This window comes from Haematobia irritans, chromosome 4 (assembly GCF_050003625.1).
Source record: "Haematobia irritans isolate KBUSLIRL chromosome 4, ASM5000362v1, whole genome shotgun sequence".
NCBI classification, from domain to species: domain Eukaryota; kingdom Metazoa; phylum Arthropoda; class Insecta; order Diptera; family Muscidae; genus Haematobia; species Haematobia irritans.
In genome coordinates this window covers 218,381,417-218,399,995 of record NC_134400.1, presented here as the reverse complement: position 1 = coordinate 218,399,995, position 18,579 = coordinate 218,381,417, and positions in this window count along the sequence as shown.

Below are 18,579 nucleotides of genomic sequence, written 5' to 3'. Positions count from 1 at the left end.
AGCCATAATTGAATGCCGAAAAAAAATTTGAATTTTGAATTTTAAGATATGCTTTAAATTATCACTAATTCTTGTGTATTTTTTACTCAGTATGATACACGAATGCAATAGTTTCATCCGTTCTTCTAACTGGTTGAGCGAAAATTCTCGAAGAAATCCAATAATATTTGATTCACTTCATTCTTGACCCTATAGGTCAACTCCTTCTAGTACCTCCCTTCTCAATTATCAAAATTCCCTAGATATATGTTATGGTATAATGTAGTGGACCCATAGATATACATTTTGTTATCCTGGATCCCAATACATCCACTCACAAAAATCTGAAGAACACATTTGTGAACACACTGCACGGTTGAAAAAGACTGTTTTTCATATGTTTGGCTATAAACATTATATGTTTGGAACACAAATTTTTAAACACAATAGTTTTGAGTGCAAGCATATAATGTTCATAAACTAGCATAACATGTTTGGGACATATATGTTAATATGTTAGAACATATTATGTTTGGGACATAAAATGTTTGTAAATATAATATGCTTGGATGCAAACATATATTAATTTAGAAATAGCCTATAAACATATATGTGTTTAGTAGCTTGGAGCGCTATTTAACAGGGAGCGATATTGAATTAAGTTGGTGGTTGTGGCTTGTTATTACAAAATTAACATTTTATTTTTCCTTGGGCAATTGATCAGCTACTTCTTTGATCCTTACAAACTGTGTGGTCCGCTGTTCGAGTCCCCGTCCGGCAAAAAGTAAAATTAAAAAAAAAATTATAAAATATAACAATTTCTTCTACAATGTTTGCATTACAGAAAAAGGTGCTAAGAACTAAAAAATCTCGTGGAAGAGAGAAAGATGTGGAGGAATATACAATTAGGCAGAAACAACATTTTGAGCATTCAGATCGAAAACCTATGTTGTTAGCACCTATATTACCTGTTTATTTTCATAATTCATTATGATTGTAAATATATTTATATATAAATAAATAAAATTTTGAGCACAATATTGTTTGGGAGAAATTTTTTTAAGCATATAATATTTTTGGGTGCAAAATGCTACCAAACATATTATATGTTCACATAATAACATATTGTTTTTTGGAAGACAACATTATTGAATTTGGATGCAAAAATACAAAATGTTTGGAACTTAGACTACCCAAACATATATTGTTTAGACCAATATGCTTTCAAACATATTATATATTGGAAGATATCAAACAAATAAATGTTTGGGCAATACCCAAAAATGTATATGCTTGAAGCAAAATATGTTTGGGAGTATATGTTACAGAAGCGATTTTTTGTGAGGGTGTGGCGAAAGAATAACACCCCACCCAAAAATTTAGCCCACACACAAAAAAATATCACCAACATATTTCCAATTAAAATGCTAATTGAATCAGAAAACTTTTTCAATTAAAAAAAAAAATGAATTTATACAATTAACTTTTTAATCAAACTATAAACAATTAGGTCAATAATTGACAATTTTAAAATTTTTAATTAAAACATTAATTGATACAATTAAATTTTTAATTGAACTCGGAATACTAAGTCAGTTAAAAAATGATTGCTTTTTTAATTTTTAATAAAAAAATTAATTGATACAACCAAGTTAGTTAAAAAATGAGCGGTTTTTATTAAACAATTAATTAATAATAAAATTATTTAAAACTGTAATCGATGTCGATTGTAGAACTCAATTAATTGTTTAACTGATTTAATTAAGAATTTAATTGGAAATTGGATTGAAATTTATCTAAATAATTAATTGTATGAATTAAAACACTGATTGAGTCATCAATCAATTAAATGTTTGATTGAGTCAATTAAAATCTTAATTGGTTTTTGCAATAACATCATTTAAATTTTTAATTGAATCAATTAAAAAATTAATTGAAATTTTCAAATCGAATCAATTAATTTTTAAATCAAATATTTTTTATGCTGTGATTGATACTATCATTTTCGTGATTGAAGACATTTCAATTAAAAAAATAATTGGATCAATTAATTTCGTGATTGAATCAGAATTTTTTTTTGTGTGCACGGTTATTATGATGTATTCTGCCCTAAAGTATCTATTACTTGTTTCATTTGTTTAAAAACTGTATTAACTAAATTCCCAATATTAATTGTTTATACGAGTATGTTTTTGGTACGAGTATGTTATCTTAACTACACTCAAAACAAAGTTTACTTGGATCTTAAGATTTTGATCCGTAGTGATTCCGAACCAAAGATGCTGCTCTTTTAAAATAAAGACATGTTTAGGGAACTATATAGCTTTAAATTAAGGCTGTATAAAATTAAAATTAGGTTACAGATCTCATTTATCGAATTTTCATTCTCTTTTTGTGACATAGCTGCTCATGTACAAATAAATTTCAGTTTAAAAATCGGAATTATGACTGATGCTTCAAGGTAAAAAATATTTTCTCAATTTCATCAAATACTTTAAATTAAAAAAGTTAACATTTTTCAAAATAAGCCTTATCCTATATTTGAAGTTTTCTATCTGCAATCAAAAATGTGTTTCTTTACTATAAGGAAAATACTTTACCATAAGAGAATGGAAGAAAAACATTTTTAAATTAATGTTTATGAACTTTTTTAATTAAAATGTTTTTATTTTAAAGATATATGTCTTTAAAATTAAATTGTGTGTCCTAAAAGTTAGGTTGTATAATATTTCATATTTGTTCTAAATTTTTTCAGTGTATTATCTAAATGATAGTTTCAATTAAATTGAAATATCAATGAAAGTTTTTACACAAATTAAATTTTGACAACTGTTCTTAAATAAAAACAAGTAAGGAAAGTCTAAAGTCGGGCGGGGCCGACTTTATTATACCCTGCACCACTTTGTAGATCTAAATTTTCGATACCATATCACATCCGCAGCGTTGCCAGAATTGTTTCACAAAAAACCGCTAGATTTGTCCAAAAAACTAGCCAAAAAAAGCTAAAAAATTTAAAAAAATAGCTAGAAAAAAAAGCTAAATTTTTTTTGGGTACTCGATACATTTTGATTACTATCACAAATTTTTACTGGAAGTCCTTCGTTTATATTTCCTAGTAAAAACATTTTTCCCAGTAAACTTGCAATTGTCAGCTGGTCAATCATCAACAAGTCCAATGTGCGATATATTGCAGAATGTCACATAGAACTGCATTAGAAAATATCAATATATTTCGTTTTAACTGAATTAATGATAAATTCGTAAAGGTGTACACTTCTCCTAATTTTACCCAAGAGAATAAAACCCATTCTAACTGTCTTGCAAGTTTATATTGAATAACTTTTATTCGAAAATTTTCCATACAAACCTACTTTTGAACGCTATTTTGGTTTGTGGTCAAGATACAAAAACTCCACAAATTTAAAGACTATTTCATTAATTTTCAGAATTTTTTAGAATTGACCCTAGCCTTCTTTCATGAAAAGATACCCATTTTTAAGTCAAATCACTTAACTATAAGGACAAAACGACTTTATAGGCTTTGGGCAAAGGAAAGTTTTATATAAGAGAAATTCACAAATGCTATTATAACCAAAATTCGCGTTCGTATTTTAAGGACATGAAATCTTTGGCCTCACCACAATATTTTTTCAGTGTACAAAGCAATTCACATCTACTATTTTAATTTAGTAATATCATAATAAGTTTAGAATATTATAATAACATAAAAAGGATAAACCAGTCAAATACTATTATTCCTAATAATTTCTGACAGTTTATATAAGGAATTTGGATGGTAATAGTAGATTTAAAGTTTACGATAACTTTTATGAATATGAGGAAAAAAAACTTTACAACAAGGTGTATTTGCTGCAAAAATGCCCGCATAATGGCTGGAATAATTATTAATGTTTCAATTGAGTTTTGAAATATGTGGAAAACCTTATTCTGGCAGCAAGGCTTAGATAAAAACGAAGTTTTATCCATATTTCAATAGGAATATGTCGAAAATAAAAAAAGCCAAAAATAGCTAAAAGGGTCATGAAAAAAAGCCAGAAAAAAAAGCTAAAAGCTAAATGCATTTTTTCCCCGCTAAACGTCTTCAAAAAAAGCCAAATCTAGCGGGAAAAAAGCTAAATTGGCAACGCTGCACATCCGTCAAATGTGTTGGGTGCTATATATAAAGGTTTGTCCCAAATACATACATTTAGATATCACTCGATTTGGACAGAATTTGATAGACTTTTACAAAATCTATAGACTCAAACTTTAAGTTGGCTAATGCACTAGGGTGGAACTCAATTTTAGTAAAAAAAAATATGGGAATCATTTAAATCTGAAGCAATTTTAAGGAAACTTCGCAAAAGTTTATTTATCATTTATCGCTCGATATATATGTATTAGAAGTTTAGGAAAATTAGAGTCATTTTTACAACTTTGCGACTAAGCAGTGGCGATTTAACAAGGAAAATGTTGGTATTTTGACCATTTTTGTCGAAATCAGAAAAACATATATATGGGAGCTACATCTAAATCTGAACCGCACTGAAAAAACAGTGAACCCACCAGGAAAGATAACTTTCGATTAATTTTAGAAAATTTGGAACTTTTTTAGAAAATTTTAACTAAACGGTATTACAAGCGCTGGCATCACTCCGATATAGCAAAAATAAGTAAATATATTTCGACAAATTCAAGAAAATTTATTAGACATAACTAAATTTTTTCAGTAGTTAAAGAAAATTTTGTAGTTTTAAGAGAAATCTTGGAGTTCAAAATTGCAAGAATGTCTTTAGTGACATACGAAGTTCACGATGGACACATTTTTGGTAAAATTTACAAATTTAAAGAAATAATTAACTATTTTGTAAGAAATACGAAATTAGGAAATCTTTATGTTTTATTTGTGTATAACTTTTGTCCCGTTTTTTAGTTCATTTAACTAACATATGCAAAAAATTATTTGACTAAAATAAACTTTTTCCAAACATAATGATTCTATGAACTAATATAAAGTTAATATGGCTTTAGTGAAATAGAGAGTTCACTTTTTTTTGAGTGCGATTTCAATCAAATTTGGCACACATGACTATATTACTAATTGTACTCCTTGTGCAAAATTTCAAGCTACTCGGGATAAAACTCTGGCTTCTGGGTCCTTATAAGTGCATATCGGGCGAAAGATATATATGGGAGCTATATCTAAATCTGAATCGATTTCAACCAAATTTGACACAATGCTAAATCTACTCCCTGTGCAAAATTTCAACCAAATTGGGCCAAAACTCTGGCTTTTAGGACCATATTAGTCCATATCGGGCGAAAGATATATATGGGAGCTATATCTAAATCTGAACCGATTTCAATCAAATTTAGCACACTTGACTATACTACTAATTGTACTCCTAGTGCAAAATTTCAACCAAATTCGGCCAAAAATCTGGCTTCTGGGGCCATATAAGTCCATATCGGGCGAAGGATATATATAGGAGCTATATCTAAATCTGAACCGATTTCAATCAAATTTTGCAGACTTGACTATACGACTAAGTGTTATGTTTGTACGGACGGACGGACGGACAGACGGACATGGTTATATCGACTCAGAGACCCACCCTGAGCATTATTGCCAAAGACACCATGTGTCTATCTCGTCTCCTTCTGGGTGTTACAAACATATGCACTAACTTATAATACCCTGTTCCACAGTGTGGCGCAGGGTATAAAAATTCCGATAAAATTATCCAAAGACATAGAATAGAAATCTTAGATTTTTTATCCCTCCTCGCTTCAATATTCTTTGTTGTATGTTCCCTATTTCTTTTTCTCAACTCTGTGACAATAGTTATAATCCCAGCGGCGAAAAACCTACTAAGGAGGCCTGATTGGAGTGCTGATTTTTGTAATCATGAGGCCTGATCGTCCCATACCAACATCATATGTTTTTTTACCCGTGGTGACATAGGAATGTTAGTGCTAACAATTCGCCATAAAAATCAGGTCACATGGAGTACTTATTTTATCAATGGGGCATGAGGCCTGTTCGTCCCATACCAACATCATATGTTTTTTTAACCGTGGTGACATAGGAATGTTATTGTTAATCATTCGTGGTAAAATCAGATCTAACAGAGTAGCTCTAGTATGAGTATAAAGTAGAAGGGAATACAAATGTTCTATTTCAATTGAATGAATGATAGAATTTTTAGATCACAATAGTAAATAAAAATATTGAAAATGCTTTTTAAAATATTTATTTTTTATAAAAGGAAGGTTTTTTTATGTTACAAAATCATAAAATGTAAAGTGTATCGCCCATATACAAACAAGTTCAAGAAGACTTCAAGCCTACTTTTACCATGTAAAAACTGTTAATAAATTGTTTTGCATACACGGATGAAACAGACTGTTTTTCATATGTTTGGCTATAAACATTATATGTTTGGAACACAAATTTTTAAACACAATATTTTTGAGTGCAAGCATATAATGTTCATAAACTAGCAAAACATGTTTGGGACATATATGTTAATATGTTAGAACATATTATGTTTGGGACATAAAATGTTTGTAAATATAATATGCTTGGATGCAAACATATATTAATTTAGAAATAGCCTATAAACATATATGTTTTTAGTAGCTTGGAGCGCTATTTAACAGGGAGCGATATTGAATTAAGTTGGTGGTTGTTGCTTGTTATTACAAAATTAACATTTTATTTTTCCTTGGGCAATTGATCAGCTACTTCTTTGATCCTTACAAACTGTGTGGTCCGCTGTTCGAATCCCCGTCCGGCAAAAGGTAAAATTAAAATAAAAAAAAAATCATACAATTGAATAATTTCTTCTACAATGTTTGTATTACAGAAAAAGGTGCTAAGAACTAAAAAATCTCGTGGAAGTGAGAAAGATGTGGGGGAATATACAAAATATATTACCTGTTTATTTTCATAATTCATTATGATTGTAAATATATAAACAAATAAATAAAATTTTGAGCACAATATTGTTTGGGAGTATTTTTTTAAGCATATAATATTTATGGGTGCAAAATGCTTCCAAACATATTATATGTTCACATAATAACATATTGTTTTTTGGAAGACAACATTATTGAATTTGGATGCAAAAATACAACATGTTTGGAAATTGGCTACCCAAACATATATTGGTTAGACCAATATGCTTTCAAACATATCATATATTGGAAGAGATCAAACATATAAATGTTTGGGCAATAGCCAAAAATGTATATGCTTGAAGCAAAATATGTTTGGGAGTATATGTTACAGAAGCGATTTTTTGTGAGCGTGTATATGGAGTAATTGTGATGAAAAAGTGCCAAATGGCTCGCGGTCGTGCCACGGTGCTTTTGGCAGTCGAAATGTATCAAAAAAAGCACAAAAGTGTCAACTTTATTAACCCTGGTACTAACCCACTCCGCCGCTGGGATATTGTATTCTGTGTTACAGTTGTTGTACAAATAGACTTTTGTGCCATGTTCGAACTGGTACACTAATGACAATCATTTGAGTTTGTATTCAGGTGATACTACTACAGAGATAAACCCACAAATTATTGCATGTTTGTTTTTATGGGAATTGCACATTGTGCTCGTAATAAAACCGCACAAAATTAATTTTCAGGTAAGTGAAAAAAACTGCAACAGCTTATTGGAGGAAAAGCTAAAACATGTCTATAATATTCGCTTCGGTACTGGCCACATCATATTTATTATACGTTTTTGAACTCACAGGAGGATTAAAAACGTGGCAGGATATTTTATTCCCAAGCTTTGGATTAATCGGACCTAAAGATGAAAACGAAACCAACAAAAACTCACGCAAATTTCTTTTAGACTTTCTCAAAAATCTCGCATTAGCATTTTTCTTTTTGTACTTGTACAACATTTGTACGAGATATGTATATTAAGGATTTTCCACCAAGAGGAGAAATTTTCTTTCTCTAGAAATTTTTTATAAGAAATTTGCGATTTTCTGGCATTCCTAAGAAGAGTCCAAAAGGCAAAAGTAGGTATAATAAATTAGCCTCAAACTAATGGAGTCTCCTCCCCAAAAAGGAAGCGGCGCACAGTGGGGCAAACTCGCAAAAAATGGAGATTAATTAAACTACTTATCCGATTTTAAAAATTCTTTCACTATTATAATGCTACGTTATCACTGAGTGACATAGGCTACACATCTTTTGGAAAAGTGGGCGGTGCCACTCCCACAATTAAAAATAGCTCTAGCGGCCATAGTAATTGACCGATTGTCATGAAACTTTCCCAATGTGTACTGTTAGTCTGGTAATAGTCCTTGGCTATACTTGGTTATGATTGGGCGTAGCACCTCCCAATCATAACCACTGTTGTTCTGCTAATAGTTCTTGGCTATACTTGGTTATGATTGGGTGTGGGACCGCACATTCAAACATGGAACGGATATATCTCATGAACTATTAGAGGTATGAATATGAGATTTGGTATATATGTTGATCATACAGTATGAATTACATTCAAGGTAGAATAGGGTGGTGCCACGCCCCTTTTAAAAATGTTCTGGCTCAGTCGGATTTCTTTTTTGGAAAAAATTAATAAAATTCTCACATATTAATCCATTTATTTTTATTATAATAACGTTGAGGAAAGGGGAATTGTTGCATCATATATGTAACTAAATTCGGGACCCGAAGCAGATATTAAAATTGTTATAAAAATAGTTTGCATATATACAAAGTAGGAAAAAAATTATACATAAGTTTTTATATATATCGTTTTATATTATAAGATATATGTTTCTGACCTGCTATTTTAAAATATATGTCCATATAATAATCGTCGTCATCTGTTTCGTCAAAACTGGTAGAGATCTACCACTGATTTGGGAAGTTGGTGGAATTTTTTTGTTTGGCAATTTTGATTTACCAGATAGGATTGGATCTTAACTAAATAGGAACCTATTTAATATGTCCCGATGGCAATCCTCTCGACTACTTTTGCGAGAAAAATGTTCTCTGTATGTTAGTTCTTAAAATCTTTGTTTCGGGTAACCCAGGAACCCAATTACAAGTTTTACATCTTTTTCACATTTCAATACACAACACATAACGCACTATAACAAATACTCTTATCATTGTAACACACAGTTGCTAACGATATATAAAAACAACAATTATAACAAAGAAAGCGAAGAAAAAGCTAACAGACAAGAACTGGTGTTTTTTGCTTAAGTGACTATTTTCACAGTTAATTTAATAAAAAAATTCGCGCAAAAACGCGCAACATTTCATTACTAAATATGAAAGCCTAGGAATTTTAGTTTATTAAAATATTAATATTCTAACGCCAAGTGACCCCATTCATATTAAATATCCAAGAGAATTTTGAAAATAGCCAAAATTTAGACACATTTTAAAATATTTTTTCAAAATATTTATACACATTTCTTGTTTACACAATTTTTGTAGATGTGCTATTGGAGAGTAGTTCTTCTGACGACGATGAAGAAGTTACAACATCATTGCTTGGACGAAATGACCAGCGGCGAGTTAAAAACTTTGTTGACTTGTGGCTTCATCATTATCCATTATAAAATAGTTGGAGGTTGTTTATTCTTTAATGCTTAATTCCAATAATAGTTGTTAAAAATAACCAAAATATTTCCGCCAAATTTCTTTTGTTTTGATTTTATATCAGTGTTGCACCTGCTTTGTTTGTTTTCAAACGCAAACGGTGTGGTCTTTGCAAGGGGTTTCGGCAACACTGTGGTAACACCATAAAATGTTGTACCATTTGTATGCAACACTTTTTTCCCCAAACGAAATCACCATAAGTATTTTTCAAAAAACAAAAATTTAATTTTTCAATTAATCTCAATTTTTTGGGATTTTGCCCCTCTGTGCGGTGTAGGCCATCTAGCTAATGATAAAAGCAGAGGCATTAATGTGCATTCTAACAACTGAAAATACTGTTAGGACATAGTATTGATAAAAGCAGAGGCATTCATGTACATTGTAACAACTGAAAATACTGTTAGGACATAGATTTCTTTTTTAATTTTCTATTATCCGTAAGGGTGTAGAATCCAATTATTAGGATTTCATAGGAGTAGCTGGGTTTTAAGTGTGGGGGTCAATTTGGAGGGTCGATTTCCGGATATTTCTAAGAAGAGTTAAAAGGGCAAAAATGGCTATAGCATATTAACCTCAAGCTAGGGGAATTCACTTCCCAACATGCATAGAGGCGCATTTCATGCAGTTATTTGGGCAATGTGGGTGGGGTTCATTAATGTACCTTTTAACAACTAAAAACACTGCTAGGACATAGTTTTTTTTTAAATATTATTTATTATTGAGTCTATTAGCCGTAAGGATGTAAAATCCTATTCTGAAGATTTCATGGGCGTAGCTACAGTCGTTGGCAACAATATTAAATTTTTGGCAATGGTCACAAAGAACTAGTGCAGTGTGAGTATTGAAGGCAAATATATTATTGATAATAACATTGACATGAAATTTCGAATTTTTTCAATTAAAAAATAACTACCTGACTGATGGCGGGGAAAAAATCTTTGCAATAACGTATATAACATCTAAAATTAAATAACTTATTCATTTAATATACAATAATCGTGTCTATTCAACAAGTAGTTATCTTATAAATCATGCCACAAGACAAATAATCTTTTGGACTGATTATAATTATTGTTACAATGTAAATATGCTTTAATAATAAGTTTTCTTTCCAGCTCACTAGTTAATTAAATATTTCGAATAGCAAATCTTCTGTATCTTTGGTGTGGTCATTATTACACAGCATTCATTATGTGCATTGTTTCTTACATAAATCGCACAAAAATGGCCCTTTGACATGACTGGTAATAATTTCATTAAGACTATAATTGCAAACTTATGCATATTCAAATTAACCGCATAGCACACACACTCTAATAAACGTAATAGACTTTAGAGATTGCAATATACTATTGGAGATTAATATGGGCGCATTAAGCAATTATATAACGGGCGATTCAATCATATTAGACTTTGGCAATTGTCTCATCGAAACGCTCATCTAAAACAGTGCACTTTGAATACCGATGTGATACAAAATAAGATAAAATGCACAAGGTAGTTGATACGAAGTGTCTATTTTGCATGGAAGTAGTCACATTTTACAGGGACCGTAACGGTTATGGTAAGTGCTATCGAAAAAGTTACTCTTGTAAAACAGTTATTTTTCAACGTAAAATAAAGGCCATCATCAATCAAACTCTTTTTAGGAGTTTTATTTTCAGGTTTTTCTGCTGAAAAGTGTAAATAGAATTAAATTGATATTATGCGTTCAAATCTTTCGATTGAAAATTTGGAAAAAATTATAAATAAATTAAGACTTTCATCTTAATTTTGAAATTTTGAAAAGAGTTTTATATTCTGAAGGAAAAAATAAAACTCCTGAAAAGAGTTTTAGTTTCTGAAGGAAAAATAAAACTCTTTTATTTTTTACGTTGAAAAAAAAAAACGATTAACGAATTGAGAGCGTTTTTTTTAATATCGTAATAGATTCTGAAAGATCTTTCCGAGATGAATCTATTTGTATATGGCAGTATAGGTCTCCATTGACTCTAACATGAAGAGTTTTTGAGTTAAAATTTTTTGGATAACTCTTATTTACGGTTCCTGAAATTTTCAGAATGTATTCATTTTTGCGACAAACATGTTCTATGCTAACCGTCCAATACTAACACTTAGCTCTTGAAACATATTTGGGTGATCATATTCCTTCTCCGGGTCTACCTTCACTGACAAAAATATTTACGTGATATTAAAGATTACGCAACCTGAATTTTAGAATTTAAAAATATTAAGGACAATATTCTTTAAAATAATGAAATTTTAATTAAAATAAAATTTATAATCGTTGCTTCAATTTTTTTTGTTTATTAAATTTAGGACACAATTTTTTTAAATTTGCGTCCCTCCGTTAAAGTCGCATGTCTTTGAACTAAGGCTAATTTCCTTCAAAGTAATGAAACACATTTTTGATTTAAAGAAATTGTCCTTAAATTAACTGAAATATTGAAACTTTAGAAGATAAAAACGATTCAAATATAGGCTGAGACTTATTTTGAGGATTTAGCGTCTTTGGTTTAAAGGTTTTTTTATAATTAACAAAACATTTTTTTACTTTAAAGTATCCGTTATAATTTAGATTTTAAACTGGCATTTGTTTGTACGTGACTACCTCTATTAATAAACCGCGAAAAGAAATTGAAAATTTGATAAATGGGATCTGTTTAACCATTATGCTAACCATTGCACCACGGGAGCCACCGTGGTGCAATGGTTAGCATGCCCGCCTTGCATACTCAATGTCGTGGGTTCGATTCCTGCTTCGACCGAACACCAAAAAGTTTTTCTGCGGTGGATTATTTCATTTCATTTCACTTTATTTATAATCATAATCAGAAGCTCAAATAAGGCCAAAATTGATTACAAAAGTTTTACATTGGTTTGATATAATTTAAGCTCATCAACATCAATACTATATATAATTTTTTAATATGTTATTAATATACTATTCAAGATTCAAGAACCTAACACGAACATGGATGAATGGAAGGAAAAAGAGATGTTTGTAGCGTAAACACAGTTCGAAAAATTTAAGTGTTAGCTATGGTAGATGTTCATAACCGAGATAAAACCAGTTCCTTAAACTTAAAACATGGCAAATTAAAATTTCTATTTTCGTAAGGTATTCCATAAGCGTGTGACTCGAATTAGGAACGATCGCTGCATCACCAAAGTCTGAAAACGGGGCATTACCAACGCATGCATTCTACTCGAACCTCCAAACTGGAATCTTTCTGCCAGATTTGGCGGTGTCCTAAATTTAAGTACTTTGTAAAACAACATCATGGTTCTAAGCTTCATGAAGTTATCGAATGTACAACCTAGGAGTCCACCTCAGTAATGCTGGTGACATTTCTGAGTGTTTCAAAGCTTCTCTAAGTGGTTTCACTGCAATGTGGAACGCCGTTCGGACTAGGCTATAAAAAGAGGTCCCTTATCATTGGGCTTGAGCTTAACGTAGAATCGGGCAGCACTCAGTGATAAGAGAAGTCTAAGTGAGCCTGAAATCTCGGGCTGTCAATATACCTAAACTAACCACAACAACCTCTAAATTTAATCCAAACTGGCAACAACCCAGGCATTAAAATACTTTTTAGTAGATCCCATACACCCACTTTTTAATCAAGAGGTATTTCAGATAGTATTAAATTTAGATTCACAGCGAAATATATTTTGGTGTAGATTTTCCATTTCTCAACGTTGGAATCCCTAATGTACCACCTTATTACGAACCACAACTAGAGGGGTTATAACCCAAAACACCGGTAGGGGTATGTTTTACCCAACAAATGATAGACATTAGAGCAAAATAAATACGTAATAAAAGACCGCCAAACTGGCAGGCAGTCAAGAGATGATGGAAACTAAAAAAAATCAAGCCATGAGGAAGAGATTTATGTTGCACAATAAATAATAAAACTGCAAACAACAAAATTATTCCATAGCAACATTAAAGGTGGAATATAGTTATGGAGTTGCATTAGTAGCGGCAGCGACAACATAATAATGTTAACAAACTTAATTAAAAAACCATAAAACCGCACACAATTTTCTTATATTAATCACCACACCAAATACTCGTCAGTTCATCCATACACCCACACAGCTGTATTGAATGGATTTGACCTTTTATTCGATCTTTTGAAAATTACAGATGAAACGCTATCATCATATTGACTGAAACCTTGATGAAGCTGTAAAAGATAATGAATTTCATTTACTTTGTGAAAATGGAGTTTTCATGGGAAACTCTGCGTCTCGCCATAATTTCATTTGGTATTTATAACGATTTATGGATTGAAGAAGCTATGCGATACAAAAACAAAGCAGTCCAAGGGAAGTCCTCGTATTTTATTGTAATGTGCTATAACATGATTTAAACATTTAAGATGAGGATTATAATAAGAATAAAATAATCGATTTCACTACTTTTCTAAAAGTTGTCTTTTCGTCTTTTTCTTTGGAAACTAAACTGAATTATTTTATGGGAAGAATGAACTACCCATGAGAAAATTTTACTAAATTGTATGCCATTTTTTTGAGATTTCCAGAATAGGTTGTTAAAATAAAGAACATTTACTGAGATTTTTTATTTATTAATTACCAAAATCATTGTCATGTTAACCACACCGTAGTTCATTTTAGGACTATTTTTTTGATATTCGGAATCACAAATCGCAAGAATATATTATTATTTTTTAAACGAAAAATAAGTTATACTCACTGACTTAAATCACTTTTTAATTTTAAATTCTTATTGTAGAGAAGCTACTGCTAAATTTTGAGTTTATGTACTCAATTTTTTTTAATTCAATTAATATAAGTTATTTTAGAAAACTAAACTATATTAGAAACGCAGATAACACAAAACTAAGTAAATGTTTTTCGACAAATTCAAGAAAATTTATTAGATGTAATTAATTGTTTTTACTTGTTGAAGGAAATTTCATAGTTCGAAGTAAGAAATTGAAGTTTAATGGTCTATGTTGATGACCATGTAAAAATCAGAGTAATATAAACTACATCTATGACCTATTGAATCGCCATTTTGAAATAAGAACCCTTGGTGAAATATCATTGTTTTTTGAATATCTTATATGCCAGAGAACATATATAACCAAGATTTTAAATGAATTTGGTGTTAACGATGCTGAGTGCTCCAAATATCAAATGGAAACTCTATATGGGAAAAGTCCGTCTGAACCAATTTTATGGAACACCGAATACCAAAGCGTTATTGGGCTGAAGGTCGAATCGACAGAAAAAGCAACTCTGCATATATATTTTAATTGAATGGAAGCGCAATAAGTTTGACATATAAGAAGCAGACAATAGTATCTTTGTCAACAACAGAGGCGGAATTCATTTCTCTCTCAGAAGCAGCAAAGGAAGCTGTGTGGCTTCGAAACATTCTGAAATATTTTGGGTGTGAGCAAATGAATCCAACAATTATTTTTGAAGACAATAGAAGTTGTTTGAATTTAATAAAGGAGGAGAAGCTAAGCAACAGGACGAAGCACGTAGACACAAAATATTATTTTGTAAAAGAATACGTCGAAGAACATTTAATCGAATGCAAGTTTTGTCCTTCCGAAGGCATGATCGCCGACATGCTTACAAAACCGCTAACTCACCCTAAAATTGAAAAATTTCACGAGCTTTCAAATATCAAGTATAATTGAGGAGGAGTGTTGAAATACTTTGCTTGCACTTTTTTATAATTTGAAATATTGTTTTTAGAATCATAGTATACTTTGTGCTTGTCAACAAGAAAAATAATTTTCTTGATATACACAATTATAATTTTTTCTTCCAAGCAACTACATTGTTCTTAAAATAAATAACATATATAAAAAAGAATCCACGTGCCTACAATTTTAATAATTTTGGTGAAATACGAATTTAGTAAATCTTTATTTTTCGTTTGTGTTTCATTTTTAGTGACCTGGAGGGATCACTTTTTGTAGGGTATCTAATATTTTGCAATTCCGAATATCGGAACATGGGGTATAACATTGTGTATTGCATTCCCATAAATAGTCACGGTCTAGGCTAAATACTTATCAGACAACTCACGTATATTAAATATATGTGTAAGAACATTTAATTTACATTTTGGACATTTGAACTCAAAAGGAAGTATTATTTACTTTGTATTGGAATTACTCTTCGGGCAGTGAAAACGAAAGACTTAAGACAGTAACTTCATTATATTCAGAGAAAATCTAACACACCAATGAAAACTATATAAAGAACGACAATACGCCGTCAACAAACGATAACACGAAAACATATTTTCGTGTTATCATATTCATATTTTCTTTAAGTACACCCAGAGAAGGAATATGATCACCTCAAACATGTTTTAAGAGCAAAATGTTATTTTTGGGTGGTGACCATGTAACATGATTTTCGCATGCATGTTATTTTCTCGGAAATCATGTATCTGATTTCGACAAGCAGGTTATATTTGACGAGAAAAAAAAATTTTTTGACAAACATGTTACATGGTCACCAAACAAAAATAACATTTTGCTCTTGAAACATGTTTGAGGTGATCATATTCCTTCTCTTCGTGTAATATTGACCTAGAAAGAAATAAGAAATAAGGCATATATGTTATCAGATTGAAGAAGATACCAGAAAACATTAGAAAAAACGAGATGTTTCAGTCAATCACCAGAGTTATTTGTTGAGTTTCAGTGTGTACTCTGTAAACCATAAAACCTGTACATTATATTTGCGTAGAAAGAAGGTTATTAGTATAAAGTGGATTGACTCCGAAAAGTATTTCGATTTTTTCTTTATAAGAAAAATAAATTCTTGCGATTTGTGATTTCGAATATCAGAACATGGGGAATAATCAATAACATCCAATTATTAATACATAGACATTTTACATTACATACGTCAATATAAATGGCTTCAATCTATTGTTTTATAATACCTGCACTATAATCCAAATATTCGTACTGGTATCTTTTAATGAGATGTGGTGAAGCGTAAAATTTTAAATCATTTTTATTTTAATTCGATTGTTTTGTTTTTGATTTCCACCAAAGGGTTAGCTGTAATTATAACTGGATGGTTGGTTGGATGGCTAATGACGATCGATAGATAGATGTACGAGACGAATGTCTGACTGGCTGTAGCTAATAAGTGCTATGTAAAAAATTTTTGTATGCATGGACTATGTCATAATCGGATATTTTATATAAACTCAAAAGCTAACATTTCGAAATAAGCCATGATAAAGACAGGCATACATACGTATTTAGATAATAAAAGAAATTTGGTTTTAAAAGGTATCGCTATGTATTTAGTACTGATCTATGACAGATTATTTTGGGTTCATATATATGTAATGCTAAAACTATAAGTTTATCCGGACGACAGCGGTCGTGTCGAACATATCCCATATATTGGACAACCCATAAGTTAAGTCCGAAGGCATAATCGATACTACTGCATGTTTATGGGATCGATAACATATTTACCGATTATTTAGTCATCACAGATTATTTAGTCGAATTGTCGTATCAATTGGACACACTGTAAGATTCTTTACAAACACAAACATTCCGCCCGGAAAAAACTTATAATCTGTAAGACGCATTATATTTTGTGAAACACCAAGCGCAACTAGCTTATTATAATTTATTTAAATAAAAAGGAAAATGAAGTGCAGACAACATAGTTATTACGCTTAAAATTGTGAAAGGTATATTGGTGAAAAATTTTCGACTTTCCAAATGGAATAAAGTGATAGTTTTTCTGATATTTTTCCAGACACACTGCCTCCATTAAGAATATAGAATGAACGCTGGAGCATCAGGCAAATATAGCAGAATTACAACATATAAATCAACATAATTCCTTTTTTAAGGCATTATTTTCAATGTGTCTTTATTCATATAAATGTTGTACCTGGAATAATTTATAAATTTTTATTCAAATTAATAAACATCTAAACAATCGTATTTTACTTGACCACAATGATTCTTTTACAACTATCATAAAATACACTTTTTCTAATAGTTTGAAGTGGCTCTTATTGGCGTTATTCTAAATTTATCTACAACCCTGCCAGCATTTCAATGTTCCATTTCATCCTCATCGCCACCACAGACTCGTAAGTGACACTGCAACAATCGCCAACTGTGATAGTATTTTGCCATCACTATTCGCATGAAAGTATTTTGCCATCACTATTGTTACAAGAGCCATTTTATATTTTGTGAAACACCAAGCGCAACTGGCTTATTATGATTTATTTCAATAAAAACGAAAATAAAGTGCTGAAAACATAGTTATTACGGTTAAAATTGTGAAAAGTAAATTGGTGAACAATTTTTGACTTTCCAAATGGAATAAAGTTAAAGGTTTTGCAAATATTTTTCCAGACACGCTGCCTCCATTGGGAATAAAAGTACTGGCTGATAGACGCTACAACATTTAACTTACAACTTGTAACTCAACATCAATCTCTTATTAATGCATAAAAATGTGTTAAATGTGATGTGATAGTCTTATAAATGTTATATTTATGAGAATTTATAAATGTTTCATAAAATCAATAAACATCTAAACAACTATCTTAAAATGCACTTTGTCTGATTGTTTGAAGAGGCTCTTATTGGCGTCCTTCTAAATGTATCCAGAAGGGCTCCTAATAATTGCACTCATGCGATACTTTTTTGTAGTAACTTGGCGTGGTACAACTTCTCAATAGTGACGGCGCTTTTCCGAGGAGTTTTGGATATCGTATACGACTGTTTTCGACGTAGTGGGGATTCTCAGAAGCGTCCCCAAATTCAAAAAATGTTGGCAGGGAAAGGCCCCTAAGGCGATACTGTTTTGTGGTAACTTGGCGTGGTACAACTACTCAATAGTGACGGCACTTTTGCAACGAGTTTTGGATATCGTATACGACTATTTTCGACGTGTTGGGGATACTCAGAAGCGC